Genomic DNA, 23,872 nt, shown 5'->3' on the forward strand with positions numbered 1-23,872 from the left:
ATGCTGGATTTCAGGTAAGACAGCAAAGTAAGAATAAATTGACTAATTTGTGGTCAAGGGCACATTGGCCATTTTCTTGCGGTGCCTCAGCAGTTATTAAGTAACTAGCCACAACTTGGATGATTTTGCAAATGAATAAATAATAGTTATATTTGTTGCAACATACAGCAAATGCAAATAAGTGTGCCAAGCTCCTATCTGGGGCAACTAAGATGGCTAAACCTACCAAGATGATTTGCTCAAAATGATTTCTGAAATCTCTGAAAGCAACTACTCCTGTTAATAGGGCAAATTGCTGTTGACCATTACACACACTTAATTTGGACCGTATAGGATGTTTTGCCTCTTAAAACCAGTCTGAACTGGAGTCAGGTCAGAGATCCAGGAAGCCAGATAAGCACAGAGATGAGCATTAAAAAAATATCCAAATAAGGTTGGCTCCATTCTCTTCATTGCTATAGAACCAAAGAGCAGGCATGACCATGTGTGTCTGAGGAGACCTGACAGTCATTGGGGGCCAAATCAAGACAATGCAGATAGATGGTTTGCCAGGGACCTGAGGGAGGGATCCTGCTTGTCTCTGCTTGCCCCGGGGAAGCCTATTACTTGGGGAGGATCCAAGTGTGTGTGGGGAGATTCCCTCTATCTGCTCTCTTGCCTAATCTGTCGCCTCACCCTGCCTCGCTCTCCACAGCCATCAGATACTATCTCTGACACACCCACAACACCTATTGTACCACCTTCCCCAGAGTCTAGGCCTGCCTTTCCAGAGAGGGGCGTTTTGTCCCTCAAGGGGCAGAGACACCTCCCCTATCACCAAAGTCCTGCAGATACCAAATGAGGTGTAAACAGATGGAGCAGATTCCACCTTCTAGGCAGAGTGCTGGGCTTTCCACCCCATTCCTTTATATAGGATAGCAAGGGGTGTTGGTGTTGGATCAACGTCTTAAGATGGATCACATGCCCTGCCTGTGTATCCATGCCTTGGGTTAACAATGTGCATTGCTTGCTGTGCCTCCAACTACTGATTTTCATATGTATCACACTGATTTAAACATTGACACCTTTGGAAAGAATCCTTGTTCTTCAACAACAGATATATGAGATGTTGATCCACCTTGGTTCTCTGCTACTGGGGTAGGACTGACCACCTGGTTTAACGCAGATGGGCAGCGCATGAGGTATAATTTGCTCTGAATGTGCTTTTATTGCTGCTTATTGCTATAAACTGATTAATTCATGAACACTTGACCCAGTGTGCATGGTTTTCTTGCTGTTCAGCTGGAATCTAAACAGTCGCTGGCTTACCATGATACGTGAACCATGCTAAGCGTTACAATTCCACTGGGTTAACCTGGAGAAAATTCTCTTTCAGATTTGAAAGGTCTGGATCTCTCTCTCTCTCTCTCTCTCTCTCTCTCTCTCTCTCTCTCACACACACACACACACACACACACACACCACACACACACAAACTAAAAAGTAGTTTCAACTTGTATGCAACCAAGTTACTCATAAAGTCTCTTCACTGGTAAACTGTAGCATCTAATCATGCCATCATATGAATCCAGGTTAAAGATGGTGGAATCACACGACTGCTTAGAACACTGCAGCCTCTTTTTTGCAGGCTCTATATTCTGTCATGCTCATGATCGCTGGTTGAGCAACATGAGAAATGCTCCCCAAGGGAGAGACATGTGCAGCCTCCTCTGATCCAAGTATGCATCAGCATAGTTTGGCTATGAAAACAACACCTCAAGGTTTCGAAAAATAAAGCTTCTATTTGAAGATACCTGCCGCTCTTACAAGCACCTGATCGTTGGCTCTCTGCAGACGGTTGGGCATCACATATTTTTCTTCCATATCTTTTATGTACACAGAAGACACACGCATAAAACAAGGCGGTATGTTCAAGTAAAAACTGCAACCAGCCAGATTAGTTGTCATGGAGCCACACTGCTGAGCTATGGTGATGTATTGCTTACGCAAATATGAAAGCAATCAAGAAACAGCTTTACTCCATCTGCTCTCCTGCAGGAGCCATCCTAATTTATTAAGAGAAATGCACTGCAAATTAGGGCCATACATATAGGTGGCAACATGTGGCTGGCCTTCTGTGCTATATAACCAACACCTGTGCATTGACTTGCTTTGAGTGTGAGCAACACCTGCAGTTCCATACCATTCCTCTATCCACATGAGAGAGCTTCATTCATATTCCTTTTCTTCTGGTACTTTGGTAAGAGATGCCACACATTTTGGCAAGTTCTAGTACTAAATACCTAAATGCCCCTGTTGGTCTACAGCAAATCTAGGCCAGAACAGGAGCAGGAGTTCAAACTCAACTTCTTGAATTACACGCAAAACAGGAGCACTGCAATGTTTCACAGCTGCCATATTCTATCTCAGTCCTCCCTTGGAGCCTCCCCATGAAAAAAGAGGCATGTTCAGTTAACTTTAACAATCATGGCATCATTTCCAATAACCTTACCAGCACATTGTTCACTTCCTAATATTTCAAAATAACCCACTTAATGAGTTTTAATTAGATTTTATTTCAACCATCTTCCTCAGGGTAAGGTCACATGCTGGGCTGTAACTACGAAAACCAGAGGTGTGCATTGTTTCAGCAAAGATACTCACGATTCTGAAAATGGTACTGACAGGGAATTGCTAGATAACCAAAAAATTGTGCTACATTCTTAGGCCATCCTTATATTTATATCTCCTGACAAGCACCAATGGGAATCCAGCAGAAAATACATTTGCCTGGAAGAGCTGGAGGATAAATTTTAATTGTTTTGCCTTCATATCCCCAACCTCATAGATCCCTGGCAATCTCTTACAAATTAACAGCCTCCAGGTTTGGACAACACTCAATTTTCAACATGATACATTCATGCACTGATATTCAAATTCAAAACAATTTGGTTTCAGGTTGGATTACTTGAGCTCCATTTATATGAAACAAATAAAAATCCCAAGTAATGACCATAAACTACATTTTTACTTCCCATTCAGAGAAAACTAAAACACAACAATTCTCAAATAAAGTGTCTAAAATATTTGTAATATTATGCAGAAGACAACAATATGTGAAAGAAAACAATATTCAGTAAGCTTGGCATAGTCTGTAGGATGCCAAAAGCATTCTAGACCATCTTTGCTCATAACGTTAGAAGGAAATTAATTTTTGCAATATTCTTTTGGGTAAGTGAGGAAAGGGGCATTGATTGAGAGCCATTTTTTTTACCAGTGTAATATGCTATGGGTTGTATCCAACCAGAATACACAGAGTAGGCCTGTTGAAATTAATCTACCTTGGTTAGTCATGGGCATGAATTCAAAGAGTTCTACTATGAGTAGGACTGGAACTGAATACAACCCAAAGGGTTATATTTTAGGGGGGTTTTAGCACTGGCCCTCATAACTGTAGATTTAAGGTTATCATTCACTCATCCCTCCCAAGCATAGGAACATTAAGAGGAGGTTTCATATCCTGACTTTTAGACTGCACCAGCCCACATGAGGCTTACTTTAGCATTGGCCAGAAATGTGGAGTCGCAGTGGCACGGTAAATCGTCCTTGCCTCATAGCCAGACATTCTGGACCGCCAGCTCCTCATGAAAATGCTGTTGCATCACACTGAGGGGGACTTATACTGTGATAAGGTTACTAGGCTACTAGGCTAGAGAGTTGAAGGCCCAGACAAAAATGTTGTCTCTCACTCTTTCTGGACTTGCCATTTCTAGCACCAGCCTTCTAGCCTTGCTCAACATACCGGCAAATAAGTAATTTAATAAACGAGCAACATAACTGTTCAGTTTTTGCTTCTCATAAGGAAACTTTAAAGGATCACCCTGGAACCTCCCAGAATTCAGGGAAGTGAAGAAAGCAAAGCGCTATACTGTGTTTTATATGCCTTCTCCTTATCTGACCAAATATGAAAGCATCTACATGGAATCAGGAATTCCAATGTACTTCAGCTATAGGGAGTTTGCCATTATCACTATTACATATCCAGAGGTATCATATAATTTAAGTTTTAAAAAGCTGCAAGACTTCTAAGACAGCCAACGTTATAATGAATCAGTCAGCTAACTGCAGAGGCAATAATTAAAGAGGCTGTTGGAAAGCCAAAATATTTTGGGAAGAATACAGGGCTAAAAAAAGGACTCCAAGTTCAGAATACTGAAGAAAGTAGTCTGAACGATTTGCTTTGATTCAGTGGAGCTAACTATTGAACAGACTAATCTTTAATTATTATTACCTCTCCCAGCTGCAATGTAGGAAGGAATTATTCTCAACCACCATTTGCTGCGGGATGTGAAATCTCTTGCTTGGAACCAAATTGTATGCAAAGCTTCTATATCCACGTAACTAATTTCTTTGTGAGGTTTTAAGCATGGCAAAAATATTTGGGGAATTCAGAGTTTTATCACAGTGCATTTGATTACTTCTTCTTGTGAGAAAAACAAACAAACACCAGCATGACTTTGCAACCTGACTCCCATTTCTGAAATAAATTAAAAAAGGTTGTTGGAATACCCTCATCTGCCAACTGCATTAGATTTACAGGCACAATCCCACAGAGTTCAGCATGCTCAAATCCGCCAGTTTTTCCCCCAATGAAGTCACTGAACAAGTGGAATGGGACCACACCCTCAGCTCCGCTCTGGGTCTTCATCCAACCCTCCAGAGTGGATGTGGAGCATGTGGGAGGCACATGGGAGGAGGAGAAGAAGGGGAAGTTCTCTTGTGTGGGTCATTCCGCTTCCACACTTACTTTGTTGGATTTTAGTGGATTGAAGTATCTTTAGCACTGTGGTATTGTGACTTCTATTATTAGTGATAAAATGCTAAAATCTGGAGGACCAGACACTTTATTGGTTTTTAAATTAGTGGGCTTAGTGATAACATTCTAAAATTTGGAGGAACAGAAACTTCAGTGGTTTCAGAAATTGGCAGGGAGAGTTGCTAATTTTTATGTCCTACCAGATGTGCACAGGAAGGAGCAATGTTAAAGTTATTTCTTCTGCCCTTCTCTAGCATGTACAGCACCATACTTTCACCAGGGACAGTGAGGAACCCTATTGCAGCAGAGTCCAGTGGAAGAAGACTGCCATCAAATCATAACTTCCAACAGCGATCGGATTAATGGTTAGGATTACCCCATCATTTATTATTCCAAAATAAGAAAACTTTTCGTCACTCTTGTTGCTTCATTGTTTTAGTAGCTATTTTCTACACCTTTTAATATGTTTTTATTTATTTACTATATTTATTACTATGTTTTTGTTGTTGTTGTTTAGTCATTGTTGTTGTTGTTGTTTAGACTCTTCATGACCCCATGGACCAGAGAACGTTTACCTTTCTGCTAATGCACTCTGGGCAATCTGCAATTTAAAAATAATGGCATAGGTAGAAAATGAAAAATGGATAGCGAGGAAAGAAGGAAGTAAGGATATTCTTACGTAATGTTAGAGGAAGGCACGCTTGGCAAATCCATACCGTGATCAACTCCCACCCGGAAACCAATGTCCCCACTGTGGGAGGATATGTGGATCCAGAATTGGCCTCCACAGTCACCTATGGATTCCTTGTTAAAACTGTGTTTATGGAAGACAATCTTACTCGGCTATGAGTGATTGCAAAAGACATAATTGTAATAATGATCAGGTGGAATGGCTACTAAAGGTGGCATTTTGGATGCTGAGGAAGCTAAAGGGCCGTCACCACCTGGATTAGTAGAATAGACTTTGCTTTTTCACATATCACCTCTGATGTATCCAGGCGGAATGGTAGAACACACTACCTGTTGTCATTGGATGGGATTTGTTCACATGTGGGTTCAGACAAAACCTATCCTGAGCATCTGAAGGAACTTTCATCTCAGAAGAGTCGGGGCAGTATCTTAGACCTTACATGCCACTCATACAAAATTGGTCATTCATTCCATACCAGCACCACTCCTCTTGAGAATGACCATCCTGGGAATGCTGATACAGGAATGAACCAAGTCGTGGGCTCCTCTCTCATGGCCCAGTTCTTCCTATGTGATGAGAGTGTCACAGGTGGAGCAGATATTAGAACAGCTTCCGTAATGACATGTTAATGGGAGAACAAAATGTGTTCATAAGTGACTTTATATTTTGCCCTTTCCAATCATGCAGAACTGGCAGATTAATTACATTGATTAATTCAAAGCTATCTGTTCTACAGGCAGGTGACAGCAGGGTACACACTGTGATCAAGGATGGGGAAGGTGTTGCCTAGATAACCGTGCATTGTTATACGGGGCTGGGTTTTATAATCTTTTAGTCCCCTTTCAACTCTAATGCACGCCACTGGTCTTTAGTATTGCAGCTACAGTTAAGAATTCATGGCCCATTGTAGGACTGTGCTCCAAAACATTCTGTTACCCATAGGAGGAGTCGATATGACACTCCTGGCAGTGTGTTTGAACAGTGCTGACCACCCTGCCAACTTCTAGTAAGCAGCAGTGACCCAGGGAAGCACCACTGCTCCACCCCACTGTCTGTTAGCGCTTGTGAATGCCAGGGAGGCTAGCTACCAAGCACCTGAGATTGGTGTAGTCACTGATTTTGAGGGAAATCCAGACCAAAGGGAATGATCTGTAGATGAAAGAAAGGATACTCACAGTCGCCCACTGAACACCCTGGACCAGACAATAAGCACCACAAAAGCCATGCACACCCCCCACACAGTGCTGGATTTATGAATAAGCTAAACAAAATATAGCTTAGGGCCCCACTCTCTTGGGGGCCTCCAAAAAATTTAAAGGGGAAAAAAACCTGGATGTACATTTCCAAAATATAAGATAAAAATCTAATAAAATAAAACCTACATACAGCAACAGTGTTTTGTGTTGTGTAGGCTCCTATTTTGTTATGTGCAAATGGCTTTAGATACCTATCAGGTCCACAAATCACCATATAGAATATATTCAACACAAAAAACAGCGACAATTTGTTGTTGACAAAGGACAACCAGACATATAAAGGGCCCCATTACCTTCAATAGCTTAGGGTCTAATCAAACCTAAATCCAGCCCTGCCCACACATGATAATATCTCTGATTTTTCTCCCTTCCCCTTTCATAATTTTCAAGTACCTAATTTTCCTCCCTCAAAAATTGGTGGAGAATGGTGTAAAAGAAAAGAAAAAAATGCAGGAGAAAATTTTGGGAAAACACTAGGCGAGGAAAGACTTGAGTAGGAAGCTATGTGAACCAAGGCATTTCTCAGCTCGAGGCCTTTTATCTGTAAGAAAATTGGGTCAATATCATGTCCAAGTTTGCCGGATGGAGAAATAGTAAACCTTAGTTAAGACAGCTGCCCTAGTAGCCTCCATGTAAGGACAACTTCATGCACATGTATGCAAAAAAACCTTAAGCTGTAATTTTCAGCACACACGAGGTGCTGCTGTGGATTCAGTAGGGGGGAAAAGATGCATGTTACATTCATTTGTATTTTGATAAGGCAACTAACTGCTATCGTGTCTATGTTTTCTATAACGTGAAACTTCTCCCCCCCCCCCAGCACCCCCCGAAATTGCTTTGTACTCAGAGTAACAACCATATGATTCACCATGAAATGAAGTCTGGAAAATCGTTTTGGATAAATGGAACTATAAATTCAATAGAATTTCCATGACAACATAGATTGCAACACTGTGCCACAAGTAAAGCCTTATAAATCATTCAAAACCAACAAGAAATCTGCAATAAGTCTTCTATTTCAAAACATGCAAGAGCTGTGAATTATAGTGTTGTGGCTATTAACTCACTTGAAATTTGCATTTTTACCCCTTCCACCACCTTTACAGGTTTTGTGTTTGTCCTACAATAGTTCTTCTAAATTCAGGCAACACCGATAGTAGAAACTGTATTGCGCAACCTTCCAGGACTAACAAATACGTGTTGTTGTTTTTTAAAAAAGCTATTATTGTTATTTCACTTTATAACTGAGGCACCATCTTCTCGAGTTGATTGAGGCGGCCCGACGCAACGTTGCGAGGAGCCAGGGGTGAGGTCAAATGCCCTCTGAACATTGAGAGGGCCTGGCCCCCTTAAAAAAACAACAACGCGGGGGGGGGGGCGGACAGGGGACAGGACAGCTTCAGTCCCTAGGAGCTGGCGTGTATGTTTTATAATGTATATAAAACAGAGATAACAATTAGAACAACAGACAAAAATTTAAAGAGGAAAAAGAAAACTGCAAAATAGGTACATAGACTGAGCAGTGGCACATAAGTTAATATAACAATGACCAAGTAAAGAATATAAACTTTATCCAATCATCAGAATTTGACAGTCATGTGTAATAATTTTAAGGAGTTTTTCCATTTTGTTAATAGATATAGGATGATTATTGGTAGGGAAATCTCATAGTGTATAAACTTTTGTATTCCCAGTGTTCAAATTGCTTATCACTCCATGGCCAGAAAAAATCTAAATGATATGATAGTGGGATTACTAGAGAAATTAAACTGCAAATTTAGGTTACCAGGTTTTCCATATCCAAATAGCACAATTAGTAAATGGATTTATTATAGAGTTGAATGGATTGTGTTTAACATTCTTAAACAGAAGACCTCGTGGCAAGTGATGTTAGGAAGCTTGATTTCAATTTCTACCCAGCGATTATTTGGTTCCCCTTTGATACCTGTCTCACTTGAAATGCAGAGTAGTAGAAATAAATTAGGTTTAACTCATTTACTGGATTAAGCTCTGCGGAATAAAAAGAATTTACTTAGTCTAATTGTTGTTGTTTTTAAAAAACCAAATATGTTTTGGGGTAGGTTTTCATGGGTCAGAAAAACAGGTCACCAGGTGAGTAAAGTATTATTGGAATTTAAACTACACATAATTTAATGGGAAATTTAAACTAAAGCACATTCCCTTTCTGGTGTCTAACCCTTGTTAGACACCTGAATCTCAGCGAAGCTTCAGAAGTGGCTGCCAGACCTGTGTGAGAAGCTGCTGTCAAAGCATCCATGTAAAGCCCCAGGTAAGTGTGTGTATGTAAGCATGTGCACAGAATTAAAGGGCACTTTGGACCCTGCCTGCAGCTTTCTTAGCCATATCACCCATGCACTAAATTGAGGCAACGGGGACACAGAGCATGGTGTTCTCAGTGGCTGTTCCACAATTATGGAAATTCATGTTCCCCAGGGAATCTGATCTTGAATTGTTGTGCACCACAGTGTTTGAACAGGCACATTTTATGTGTTCTCATACTTCAACCTGCCCCAACCTAGGGTGTGGTGCGGCAGTCAAAATAAACAAATCATTAAGACTGACTTCCCACAACCTCATCTTTTCGGAAAGCAATTGTTAAAGCTATCCTCCACAAACTTCCCAAAGCGCAGTTCTCGGGCTTTGGAACTGCATGAAAGACCTTCCTGCCTGGAAACAAAATATTTTTCAGGCCAGCCAAACCCTCAAAGGATAATTGCCTTCCTGAGGAAAAGCCAGTTCATGCCACATGGCAAAGCACCGCAAGTATTTTGATTTTAGAAAAAAAAGCACATTGCCAATGAGGAAGGAGGCTGGTGAACTGAAGGATTCCAAGAGGACCTGGGAGTCACAGCGCTTGATAGAACTCGGCTTCGGCGTCAGAAATGTCAGCAGAAAGTGACCTGGAATTGTTCACACTTTCAAACTTACATGCCAAACTTTGCTCAGCATTAAATGGCTCGTCTTTGAAGGACACACCTATTCCCTAAATGTCAAAAGGGGACAAAGCACTGAAAGTTTTCTGAGACCTGCCACAGTCAAAATTGTAAAACGCTCCTGAAAATAAAGAATTTCCCCCTTCCTTAAAAATGATATTGATAGAACATAAAACAAAAGGCTTGTTAAAACCACACTTTTGTTTTTAGCATAAACAGATAGGACACACACACACACGCGTGCGCGAGTGTATACATATATGTTAAATATAGGTGTATAAAGTGTGTGTGTTTGTGCGCACTTACGGGGTCCTCGCTGTAGGATCATGTTCACCCAGACCTGTGTGAGAAGCTGCACTGGCTCCCGGTGGAGTACAGGATCAGGTTTAAGGTACTGCTTTTAACCTTTAAAGCCCTATACGGCCTAGGACCCTCATACCTACGGGACCGCCTCTCCTGGTATGTCCCATGGAGGACCTTACGGTCTGCAAAGAAAAACATCTTGGAGGTCCCAGGCCACAGAGAGGTTAGGCTGGCCTCAACCAGAGCCAGGGCTTTTTCAGCTGTGGCCCCGATCTGGTGGAACGCTCGGTCACAAGAGACTTGACATCTTTCCACAGGGCCTGCAAGACAGAGCTGTTCCACCAGGCCTTTGGCCAAGGCACAGCCTAACCCCCTCCTTTGGTAACTTCTTCACAGAACTCTAGCCCAATGGCTGCCATCAATCTGATTTGAACTGATTTTATAATGAATTAATTTTAGAATGCTGTATTATTTTACTGTCGTTAGCCGCTCTGAGCCCAGCTTTGGCTGGGGAGGGCAGGATATAAATAAATTTATTATTATTATTATTATTACAATAAAATACGCTTTATTTTATCTAGCATATATTTTGGGAAATGGTTTATTCTCTATGCATTTGGAGATATGGTGTCAGGGACTGGCTAGGCAAGGAGGAGGTACCAGCTAGGGAACCCCACAAGGGAGATCCCAGGGGAGGAAGGCTCAGAGCCCGGGGATTGGTGGTGGGACACTGAAGAGAGGTCAGAGTGGGAAGCTTGGGAAGAGATGCTGGATACTGGTGGGACAAGAGGGTTTAATGAACAGAAGGAAACTGAGACAGAGAGCAGTTCAGACTTGAAGGCTGAAGCAGAGGGGGGCAATGTCAAGAGACTGCTGAAGAATCCCAGGAGTCTCCTTCTCTGGCTGCGACAAGCTCCCTTCCCCCCTGGTTTCCCAAGAATGTGCACAATATAAGCCAATAAATAATGTGCATAATATATGTTAATATATATGTACAGATATACATTTAGAAACGATTCCTCTAATGAAATAGAAAAAGAGCACAACTGCTCCAAAGTGGGCAAGTCTGTGATCTTGGTGCCAGCTCAATCTGCTGTCCCGGTGCTAACTCTGGATGACCAACCCTTTGCTCTCTCTTCTTATGCTTCATCTTTATACTAGATTCAGATAGTCCTTCAAACAGTGTTCTACAGAGTAGGTCACATAGTCATCCTATCAATGACAAAACAAGTGTTTTCCATGCAAGGAATGCCATCTTCAATTCCTGCCATCTCCAGTTGAAAAGAACAGATACCAGGTGATGGGCAAGACTGAGGAGTCAACTGTTATGTTCTGCTAACTTTTTCTGTGGCAGCCACTAGCCATTATCAAATGTGCCAGATTGAAATATGTAGGGGACAGACTTGCAAATGTCTGTATGTCAACTGCATGTCATTTGAACGTGTAGTTCTCACTGGAGAGTTTTCACCCTTCAACACAAATCTTGCAGCATGTTTAACACATTTTAATGAGGAATACGCCTGTGTTGACAAGAACCTTAGTTCATCTGAAACATGATGCAGATTGCAACTCTTGTCTATGAACACTCATGGCACACAAAAATGGTTTTTAAGTCTATGGTGAAAGGACTTCCTGATGGTTCTCCAGCTCTTGAAGAGTCCCTCACTTTTCTTTTTTCTTAAAAGTCGCAATTTGTTAGTGGCTGAGAATAAATCCTACTGGTTTTAGGGGGACCGCTCTGTTTGTTTTGGCTCTGAATTATGTCATAAGCACTTCAGTTTATAATGAGCACTTCCAGAAACTAGGTTTTGTTGAGGGCCATGCAGACCAAACACTTTCGAAGCAGAGAAAGTTGACAAAAATATTTTCCCGCACCGTTCTAGTTCATCAGTTCATGAAATGACATGACTCTGCACAGAGAATTCATTACAGACATATGGAGTATAAATTATAGCTGTGACTCAACATCTGTGGAGTGTTGAGTCCCTGCCATAATCCATACTGCACAGCACACCTGTGATGAAATCTCCACGCAGAGCCATGTCATTTCATGAACTGATGAACTAGAATGGTGCAGAAAAGCTTTCCCCTCGCCGCTCCCCACTGTAAAGTTTACTCGAGAGAAGCTAACTGAATGTATACCTGGGAAAAGTTAGCAAGGAGGTTGGCTGGTTCATTCTCTGAAATCAAGCATTGCAATGTGCTAAAATTCAGTTTACTCTTAAATGGTTGACAAATGCATTGTGTCTGGCCTTAGATTTAAAAAGTTGGCAAAAATTCAACGGTATTGTCACATTCAGAAACAGAAATAGCCATGGTATCCACACAGTGCCAGAATGATCCAGGAAGCATTTCCTGCTCTCATCTAATATGTTATCCTTTGGCCCCTGCCTACTAGGCAGCAGAACCCACTAAGGACCCTTGAGGCAAGGGAGTGAGGTCAAGTATGTACGGCTCACTTATCCCATGATGGTGGCAACTCTTCCCTTGCTGTTCATTGGCAAAGTAGATTAATGTACATCACTGATGCTGCTGTAGATTCCTCCCCCCACCCCGAGATTGAGAGGCCAAGACAGAGAGGAAAAATACCATGTGTGAAGCAACCATTCACAAAAGTAAATAGAGTGCTACTTTTCCAGGTTTGACAGTTTGTTATTGTACAGATCACAAAACATTAACTGCATCAAAGAAAATTACCACTTTATGTGACTTCTACGTATTTCATGTTGCTGCTGTTTTCTCGTTGGATTATGACAGCTTTCTGAACCTATGAAACAGATTAGTACGGGAAGGCTCCATCCAGCATGCATACACACACACACACACACACACACACACACGAGAATAATTTGTTGTTGTTTGCATCTTGCTGGTGTTAACATGAAAATGAGTAAAACAATAGCACAGAATACACTAAAATCACCATGGAATGAAAATAACGTTGTTGCTGCAAAGACAGTTGCAAATGTGTTGGGAAACACATTTTAATGCTGCTCTATGTTTGCGCCTCCTGACACTTTTAACGTGCATGATGATGGCAGAGTTTTCCTGCACATGGTAACTGAGCATCTGTGACCCTCCCTCTCATTCATTAGTTGTTCAAAAGGGGTTCAAGCAGCCTAAGTATTACTTAGTATGGCAGAACTCCTTGGAAGGAAAAGAAGCAGCGCTGCTTAGTATTCTGCTGGGCTTCCTGTCCGTAGGAGATCTTAATGGAAATACATTGCAATCTGAAGCTGAAGCAACATGTATATATGTTAAAGCGCTATGTTTTATCGCACCTAAAAGTACTTGTGATGCCTTACCAGCTATAGTTCTTAAATCCTGCCTTAAAAGTTTAATATCTGACACTTTCAGATGTGTTTATTCATTCATTTATTTATTTTCGGTTGCAGATTTTCTCTATGCCTTAAAAAAAGAAGAAGAAATCAAGCACAATGAAAAATGTCATTTACCAAAATATTGAATCATTTGCCTCACACTTACCGAGTATGCAATGCTGAATCGCAGAACACTGAGCAGTCCATGTTGAAGAATAATGTAAGAAGAACCGTGATAGATTAAAGATCCATCACTTCCAGGATCCGCATTGGCCAAAAATACATCTTTGGGGAGCCCACAAACAGGATATGAAGACAGTGGACCACCCAAGCTATTGCTCCCTGCACACAGCAAGTGTATTCAATGGCATACAGCCAATGACAAGATATGACGAACCTGCGGCCTTCAATATGTTGATGGATTAAAACTCCCATCATCCCTGTGCATTGGTGATGCTGGTTGGGGCTGGTGGGAGATGGAGTCCAACAACATCTGGAGGGCCAAAGTTTTCCCATCTCTGATCTATGAAACCAGAGGCTCCATATAGCTTCAATGGCCATTGAATTTGTTTTGATCCCCTGCCTAAGTGAAGTTGTGTTTGTTTAAAAGAATAGATAAGAAAAGTCTGACAAGAAAAGTTCTCTCTGCCTAAGGATAGTAGAAGATCTCTGCTGGATCTTCCAAAGGCCTATCTAATCTAGCACTCTTGTTTCCTACAGTGACCAACCAGATAGCTATAGTAAGTCCACAAACAGGGAGTGGGAGGAGCAGCATTCTCCCTACCATTTGTCTAATTCAGGGGTAGTCAACCTTTTTATGCCTACCACCCACTAATGCATCTTTCTTTATGGTAAAATTTCCTTACTGCCCACCAGTGCTCGATGGAAGGAGGATTCAGCTTGTGCCATAGAACCCCCTACTGCCCACCTAGAATCCTGAAATGCCCACTAGTGGGCGGTAGGGACCAAATTGACAACCCCTGGTCTAATCCAATGCTACTTCTTCCACTAGAATATGTGGGACACACCCACAAAGAAGTTTGGGACAGGCCCCATGAATATATATGCTAACCAACCACCCAAACCCCAGACCCTACATGTCAGTTATGTACAGCTGACATTGACCAATTTGGGGAAATGGAACACACATGGAATTTCGAGTTCTTACCCAGCAATATAGCCCATGCGGGGTAAAAAGCAAACTCTTCTATTTGTTCAGGCCTTTTGGGTGTAACTAACAATTTCACTGATTCTATTGTTGTATAGTAGTTTGATTTTGTTTTTATATCTGGATCTGATGCAATATTTTAATGCTATATTTTGTATTATTAATTACCTTGTGTTTCCACTGGGAGAAAGGGCGGGATATACGTAAGTACAAGTAAATAGATAAAAGGGACTCGGGTGGCGCTGTGGGTTAAACCACAGAGCCTAGGACTTGCTGATCAAAAGGTTGGTGGTTCGAATCCCTGCGACGGGGTGAGCTCCCGTTGCTCGGTCCCTGCTCCTGCCAACCTAGCAGTTCGAAAGCATGTCAAGTGCAAGTAGATAAATAGGTACCGCTCCGGCGGGAAGGTAAACGGCATTTCCGTGTGCTGCACTGGTTCGCCAGAAGTGGCTTAGTCATGCTGGCCACATGACCTGGAAGCTGTACACCGGCTCCCTCAGCCAATAAAGCGAAATGAGCGCTGCAACCCCAGAGTCGGCCACAACTAGACCTAATGGTCAGGGGTCCCTTTACCTTTAAATAGATAAAATTCCACAGAGAGCCATCACAGTCTCAAACAATAGGGCCACATCTAAGAATATCCATGAGGCGCAAGCTAAGTCATTTATAGGCAACCCTAACCAGAAATGTTTGAATACCACCTCCAAAATAAAAAGAAACACTCTCCATCAGAATCTCCATGTATTACTGACTCCATAAACAGGGTAATCAGCCTCACTTTAATTTGATGAAAACTATACACAGAGTTGGGTCATTTCAAATCCCTAGCAGTGATGTGGGATTTCTGGGGGTGTGTGGGGAATTGGAAAATTCTATGGAAAGCTAATTTGTGCAGGCAAATTTTCTGATGTCCCACAGAGTGATCTAATTTGGCATATTTGTTTCACACATATCCAGTAAACAAAGCTAAAAATGTTGAAATTGCAACGCTTTCCTAATATTGTATTTGCAGTTGGCATTCATTCATTGTTTCTGATGAACTTAAGAAAACAGATTTTGGGGGAATATTTTTCACCCCACATCACTGAGCCTGATATGCTCTCACTCAGTAGTTTTGTGTAGAGGTTGAACAGCATGGGGGAGTCCAAACATAGCCTTGGAGCATATTATAGCATAACTGCTATGGGGCCCAGCAACAATTTCCCTGTGCTACTTCAGATGTCAAGTTAGAAGCTAGCACATAGTGTGGTTGATTCTCAATCTTGACAGCTCCTTCAGAAGGATAGCACAATCTACTGTATCAAAAGCTGCTGAGAAGTGTGGGAGAATTAATAGGACTGCTTTTTTCTCTCTTCTTTGCCTGACATAAATGAAACATCATAAGTGTACCAGGCTACTCTGATTCTGGAACAAAGTGAAAGGGATCCAGAGAATTGGTGTGTTATCCAAGAATGTCTGGAGCTATGCAAAAAACCACCCACTCCAGCAACTTGCCCCCAAAGGGCAAAATGGTGACTATTCTCTTGAGCTGTGCAGGACATCTCCTTCTCACAAGGAGGAATTATTTATTTCCTGTACTTTGACAGCTGTTCCTCTCCTGCTAGAATTTAAGGGCAAGGGTGAGAATATGAATAACAGGCTGCACTCCTCCAACCATCTTCATCATATTCTTGGACCTCAGCAACCGTGTGCAGCTTCAAATTAAGCTGTAGGTAAACTGGCATCCAAGTCACTATGGAAATGGAAGCTACTGCTGACTGAATCCATCACTGCCCTGTTCACAGATAAAGTTTGCCCTTGCCCAGGCAAGGATTCAACTGCATGGAGGGATGTATTTTGTGAATTGCCCGTGAGTTAGCCAACAATGTAAATGATTTCACAACTTCATAGTAATTCAGGGTGTTTTTTTTGCTGTGTTAGTTTCATACAAGGAGCAGCATGCTGGAAGTGGAAGTAGCAGAATCTCAAGCTTTCAAGTTCACACAGAAATAGGCAAGCTTCCAAGTTCATAAACCCCAAGGAAGGCTGTGAAGCCAAACACCACCTATTTCTAGTTCTTTTTGTGTTCTCTGCTTTCTAGAGTCAAAGAAGAGACTCTCTCTCAACAGTGGGCAGAGGCATCTTCAGAAGGCTGGAGAGAATCATTTTTTGTTAATATTGTTTGAGAGCAATTTTTTAAAGAGCACATACTTCCCAACTTTTATTCTCTCTTCCCTCTGGATCAATCTGTACAGCCAATATGTACTTGGCTGACTTTCATTTTTCCAGCATCCAGGCTACATGGAAGCTGAGGCAAGTGGGTCATGTGAGTTGCCAGGAGCAGAAACCATAATTCAGTTCAACTGATTTCAGGAAGGTTTGTAATGGTGAGCCCAACACTGGTTTATGGCGATAAGAAACACATCATTCGTCCTTTAAGCAATTCAAGCTGCTAAGTGCCATACGTATTTAAGACACATGAACCTCGGTAACTCCACTCACTCACAGCCAGGTACTTTCACATCACAGAGAAAGCTAAAGTGGGTCACATGAACCCAAGCCATCATGATTATTGCAGAAGTCCGAAAATGGCACACATAATTTCTCTCGCTGTAAACTTTGGGTATGAAGAACTAGTCCCTATATAATCTCAGTGCCATGGTGGCCCATTCTATATTGCTGCTTCTTGGACTGTCTAAATGTAGGGATGAGGCACAAGCAAAATATGGGCTGGAATTATGGCTTCTGTTGGAGATGAAGTCTTGAACTTAGAACCCATGGTTTTCTGGAAAAAGGTGGGTATAGCACAGCCAGAAATGTTCACAGTCATATTATGCCCAGCTTCCTGTCTGGAGGCCTCTAGAATGCTGAGGGCCATCAATATCAGTTTGCAGGTCCTTAAGGACCAGAAAAAAATATTTATGTATGCAACCACAGCTGCCCAGATGTTGCTGGTCCAGAAATGGAGAGGGAGAGGTCCCCACCCCAGTCCTAAGACAATAGTGTGGCACCATTCGTTCAAGAAAAAAATTGTTGTTGTTCCCATCCTGTCAATTAAGTAGAAGAAGCTTCCCAGAGTTACGCCTCTGAAATTCTCTCTGGAGCATGGCTTTATGAAATGTCTGATAACAAGTGAGAAAAGATGACTCTATTCCTTTTTTGCACTGAAGTACTAAAGTCTAGGCTGTGATATTTCTCATAATCTTTGTTACATTTGTGAGTGATTTAATAGGCCTAAAAAAAAAATCATTTCTTAAGAGCTATGTGCTATTAAACCGAGGCAATATTTAGCATTTGGTGCTGTCTCGAGAGGGTTATTACTCAAAAGCATGTATTTGAAAATTCATCTCCTCCTTGTTGTATAAATGTCTTCAGCACATGAAGTATTTAAGCACTAAGAGGCCTAGTGATGAAAGCTCCCATATTACGATATTTAACATTATTGTGCATTTCCCTTAATAACTGTTCATGTTTAAGTCCCTGCCTCCGCACCGTCTAAGTGACTCGAGGGACTGTGCTGCTCAGCACCTATTAGTGTCAGCTCTACTGACTGTGGGGAAATGAATGTGTCATGTGCCCGGTAAGCCAACAAGCAGGAAAAACATCTTGAACAGTTCGCCAAAAGTTTCAAATTTTAAGAAAGCCCAAGCCTGCCTTTATATGCTGAAGTGTGACGTTGCTGAAACCCTGTTCTGGGTATGCATTTGTGCTACAGATGGGTGGACATGGCAGGAAACAAATGATTAGCAACTAGTCTTCTGACCTCTTCTTGCTTTTGTTGGGAATGGACATGATATAATGCATGTCAACACTGAACTGATATGAGGCATGCCTCAAGCTTCTTAACATTTCATAGTACGTTGGAAGTGGCTCAGACTTCTTGTGACATGATTAATTCTCCTCTAAAAATTGTTGGGGCGGGGCTATAGCTCAGTGGTACAGCATCTGCTTTGCATCTATCTATCATCTATCTATCTATCTATCTATCTATCTATCTATCTATCTATCTATCTGTCTGTCTGTCTGTCTATCTATCTATCTATCTCTATCTATCTATCTAGCTAGCTAGCTAGCTAGCTAGCTATCATCTATCTATCTATCTATCATCTATCTATCTATCTATCTATCTATCTATCTATCATCTATCTATCTATCATCTATCTATCTATCTATCTATCTATCTATCTATCTATCTCTATCATCTATCTATCTCTCTCTCTCTCTCTCTCTCTCTCTCTATCTATCTATCTATCTATCATCTATCTATCTATCATCTATCTATCTATATCTATCATCTATCTATCTATCTATCTATCTATCTATCTATCTATCTATCTATCTATATCTATCTATCTATCTATCTATCTATCTATCTATCTATCTATCTATCTCTATCTATCATCTATCTATCATCTATCTATCTATCTATCTATCTATCTATCTATCTATCTATCTATCTATCTATCTATCTATCATTGTATACTGCCCTTCATCTGAAGATCACAGGGCAGTTCACAACATAAATATATGCAGAAGATACCAGGTTCAATCTTCAGGTATGGGCAGGGAAGGTAGCCTAGAAAGCCATTGCTAGACAGTGTCAACAATGCTGGGCAAGAGAGACCAAAGATCTGACTTGGTATTTTATTTATAAAATTTACACGCTGTCCTTCACCTCCTCTGGGTCTCAAAGTAGTATGAGACAAGCTTCCTAGTTAGAAATGCAAGGTAACCTAATTTATGCAATCTTGCACCCAATCACAAAGGATTGCAAGGTAGAAAGCTTTTTGATCCAACCTGAGTAGATGGGAGGAAGAGGAGATAACTTTTGCAAATGCCTCTTGCTCCCGGCACCTCTTCTCCCCAACAAACTTCTACAACGTTTTGGAGCGTCTTCAACATTCTGGAACAGATGGGAGGCAGAGGCTTGCAGAGGAAAGGGGGAACCAACTAGGGCCCCCTCCCACCCTTTTCACTCAGGGAAACTTCCTCTAGATCAAAGAGCCTGCCATCAGCAGAGAAACACAACTGGGAAAAACCAAAAAGGAAGTTGCTTACATTCTACTCCACCAAGCACACTATTCCACTGGCTTCAGACAGCAGTGCTAATTTTATTTGCTTATGTCGTTATTATTCATACTGGATGAGCAATAGTACACTTCAGTGGGCAGCTCACAGAGGTAGAATGATAAAAAAGCAAAAGGTGTTCTAGGGTGCTTCCAGGCAGCAGCTTCATTGGCAAAGGTCCCTGAGATATCACAAATGGGTTGATGGCAACAGTTTTGTTTTTGTTGTTGTTGTTTATTTAACAGATTTTACTTTGAAATTGGGGGGGGGGGGGAGAGAACGCACTGGCATTTTGATGCCAACAATGCTGTGTGTAAAATGCAACCTTGCATGTATGAAAAGCACCCATCCCACAATACACACAGGCCTGGAAGCACTCTCAGCCAGTTTCTTACACTTCTAGTTCCATACATGGTCACTGAGCCCATAGTCCCGAAAGTCATTACACAGATGCATCTTTACCAAAGGCTAAATACTTCTGCCAAAGGCATATGCGAACCTCATTTATATTGCTTTTGATGTCAGCCTGTGAGCGTGGGTCATTTGACTACAACTACAAAGTTTCTGGGAACAAATGAAGCAGATGATTTTTCTGGTGGCTTTCCCAACAAGAAGCAACTATGGGGAGATCTTTATAACCTGAGAATAGAGTTTTATGCCAGCAGAACAGCATTGGGGGGGAACTCCATAAAATAACCTCTCTCTATCAAGAACATCCCCCATTTGGGAAAGCAGACTCCTAGCTGGAAATGCTTTCAGAGCATTGTGCTAAGTGGATTAGAGACCTGGAGGAAGTCCAGGGACAGCAGGGAAATTAGCATGGATTCACAGGACTCTGTGTTTTTTATTTGTTCGTTTGGTCGCCTGGTCACTTGAAATCACCTTTAACTTGGATGCACATTAATCACAGGGACGAGATGGTAAAACATTGTCATCACCTTATTACTAAATACGAGGAAGCTTGGAGATGTATGGGACTGATATTGCTATTAGAACAACAAAAAGGAGCTGAAAAACTGTGTAGCTGCAATTACGGACTACTGCCAGCTGTATAGAATTCTTGGCTGCGTCTCTCTTTTCTGGTTCGAGTCCTTTTGGCAGGAATCATTGCTGACTATCTAATTTGGAGAGGACCTGGTGAGCCTGTTGACGCCGAAACTGACACATACAGTCACTGCACAGTCCACCCTTTGAGGAGCTCAACAATTCATGATAATAGCCCTCTGAATGAGCAAATGGCAGAAGGAAAGAAGGAAACATGATCCAGAATAGGGAAGAGCAGGAGCCAAGTGGCAAAGGCACACAGACATACAAACTCCAGCCCCATGCCATATATAGCAGGTGTTGTTACTCATGATGTCTGCTGAACGACCTCATGGATGCCCCTTCAGGATGCAAGAGCTGTCTAGAACTCCAAATGCCAGGCTGGTTCATTAAGCACCCTTTATTTTCTTTTTAAAATGGGGAAATGCCAAAAGATGCAGGAAGAGGAAATAGTTTGCTGAGCATATCCTAAATATAAGATCCCCTATTGGTCTTACCTTTATGACTGGGATGGGGAACCTAGCACTCTCCCACTGAACTATGGCCCTTCTGTTGCTGCATTCCAACTTCCCTCAGCCACAGCCAGTGGTTAGGGATGTGGGTAGTTGTTTGTTGCTCCTGCAACATCTGTAGGGTCCACCCCCTACTTTACGGCATAAAGGTAAGTCATGATCAATTCAATTCAATTCTTTATTTATACGGCTATTAGCCCATAAAGTATGTACGAACATAAAAGCACAGAAGCATAAAGACCAATATATCTAAGATATCTAAGTCATGATCTAGTTGGGATTTACACAGGAAACTTATTTCCTCTCCTATTCCCTACCCCGTGTTTTCAAAATAAAACTCTCGAGTTTTTAAATGGTGTTTTAATTGTCCCCCCCTTTTTTATACTATTTTACACTGCTTTTTTCAAAAGCCAGAGAACTATTCTGAGACGTCTATCTAGAAACAAACAAACAAATCTTTGGAAATGCAGTTAAAAAAGAGTTAAAAAAAGAAATCCCCAAACCACCAACTTTGATATCAAATACACATTCTCACACTTTCCAAAGAGCCTGGCAATATGTTAGTCATTACCTGCGCTGTGAACTTCGGTGCCAGGCTTTTAATGTATTTCAGGCTTTCCTGAACCACAGTTCAATTTGTATGCAGCAGACGGGAATTTTGCTTGCTGTAATCTCAAGAGGAGATAAGCATGACATCTGGTTCACACCTGTGGTTTTAGGGATAAGAGCATAGCTGCTTTATGTATTATTCAGGGCACTCTGTTGACACCTCAGGAGTTTGGCTCCTCGGGCCCTTGATCCTTTCTTTTTGTACTTGTCTAAAGTAAACATGAAATACAGCAGCTTCCTCTTGGTAGACATTATAGGCTGAGTGTAAGCAGCTTCAGATGCTGAAAGGACTGGCGATTAGGTATGCAAGCTGCTCTCCTGATTACTCCGATAAAGTAGGTTCTGGTTGCGTGAGGCATGTTGGAAGAAAGTTCAAGCTAGGTGTATCGTTTCTGCAGTCATTAGCGCTAAAGCAAACATTTCAGCTAGGCTGAGCTGTCTGTTATTAGATGCACAAAGTTAGTTGTGTGTAGAAAACCTAGAGAGTGACTTGGTAGGTAAAAGCAAACTCCAAAATAAAACTTCCCCTCTGTCATGTAGAGCTTGGCTACCTTTGTAGCCATTTTTCTACCTATAGCCAAGGCCAAAGGGATAGGCTTCTTTATGATTTTCCACAGAGAGCGTGTAAATTAAGTGCTGCTCCGTGAGGTACAAAAGCCAAGCACAAAACAGACATTTGAATCATGCCTGTGTGCATTTTATGCTAGTTTCCCCTTTAATACTTTGGGAACAAATTGTTTCAAATATTCCCCAACGCGTATATTTATTTCGCTATATATTCCACAGGATTTATATACTGCTTGATTGTAATAAAGCCTCAAAGAAGTTTACGAAAAGAACAGTGACATTCTCAGTTAGAAACTATTTTAAACATTCAAAAAATAAAAATAAAATCGACAATAAGATAAAAACCAGATTAAGTCACCTGTCAGCATTCTACACACACAGGCTAAATCAGGTATAGGCCAACTCTGGCCCTCCAGATGTTTGGGACTACAATTCCCATCATCCCTGACCACTGGTCCAGCTAGGGCTGATGGGAATTGTAGTCCCAAACATCTGGAGGGCCGGAGTTTGCCTATGCCTGGGCTAAACTCATATACATATGAGGCACAACACGGAGGTTTCATGGTTCACCCAACCTCTCTCCGAATACTTACAAGGAAAGGAGATGGGAGATATTCCTACCTTTCAACAGAAATACCCCTACTTGTATTCCTGCCAGCCATGTGGTCTTTCAGTACACTCAACTCCCCATCCCACATTTTCCCATATTTATTTTCCAATTTAATATTCTGTGGCTACTCATCATCATAGTAGAGACATCACCTTGCCAACAAAGGTCCGTATAGTAAAAGCTATGGTTTTCCCAGTAGTGATGTATGGAAGTAAGAGCTGGACCATAAAGAAGGCAGATCGCCAAAGAATTGATGCTTTTGAATTATGGTGCTGGAGGAGACTCTTGAGAATCCCATGGACTGCAAGAAGAACAAACCGATCCATTCTTAAGGAAATCAGCCCTGAGTGCTCACTGGAAGGACAGATCCTGAAGCTGAGGCTCCAATACTTTGGCCACCTCATGAGAAGAGAAGACTCCCTGGAAAAGACCCTGATGTTGGGAAAGATGGAGGGCACAAGGAGAAGGGGACGACAGAGGACGAGATGATTGGATAGTGTCTTCGAAGCTACAAACATGAGTCTGACCAAACTGCGGGAGGCAGTGGAAGACAGAAGTGCCTGGCGTCCATGGGGTCACGAAGAGTCGGACACGACTAAACGACTAAACAACAACACTCATCATACCCAATCCACATGAGCTGCTCAGAAGGTTTTTGCACTGCTTCAAACCTCAGGCTTTTGACCTATAAAGCTTGAAAATGGCTCAGGACCGCAATACCTCAAGGACAGCCTCTCCCCGTATAAACTGACCCAGACACCGCATTCATCCTCTGATCCATCCTCTGATGGCAACACGAGAACGGGCCTTTTCTGCAGTGGTTCCCATCTGTGAAATGCTCTGGCGCCTTCATTATACATCTTTAGGCAAAAACTCTACTCTTCAACCAGGCCTTAGGCTGATTAATATTCTGCAGGCTTTTAAATGTGTTTGGCTGGGGTGGGGTGGGTTTACTGTTTTGCTTTGTTTTTGTTCTAACTATTCATTTATGCATTTA

General features: G+C 41.8%; 1 protein-coding gene across 4 annotated transcripts in view; it reads right to left on the reverse strand.

Annotated features, from left to right (window-relative positions):
* Positions 1–23,872, reverse strand: part of PTPRG (protein tyrosine phosphatase receptor type G) — a 521,921-nt gene that overhangs the window by 172,301 nt on the left and 325,748 nt on the right. The window lies entirely within an intron of this gene.

This window comes from Podarcis melisellensis, assembly GCF_964234715.1.
Source record: "Podarcis melisellensis genome assembly, chromosome: 2".
Classification (NCBI taxonomy): Eukaryota; Metazoa; Chordata; class Lepidosauria; order Squamata; family Lacertidae; genus Podarcis; species Podarcis melisellensis.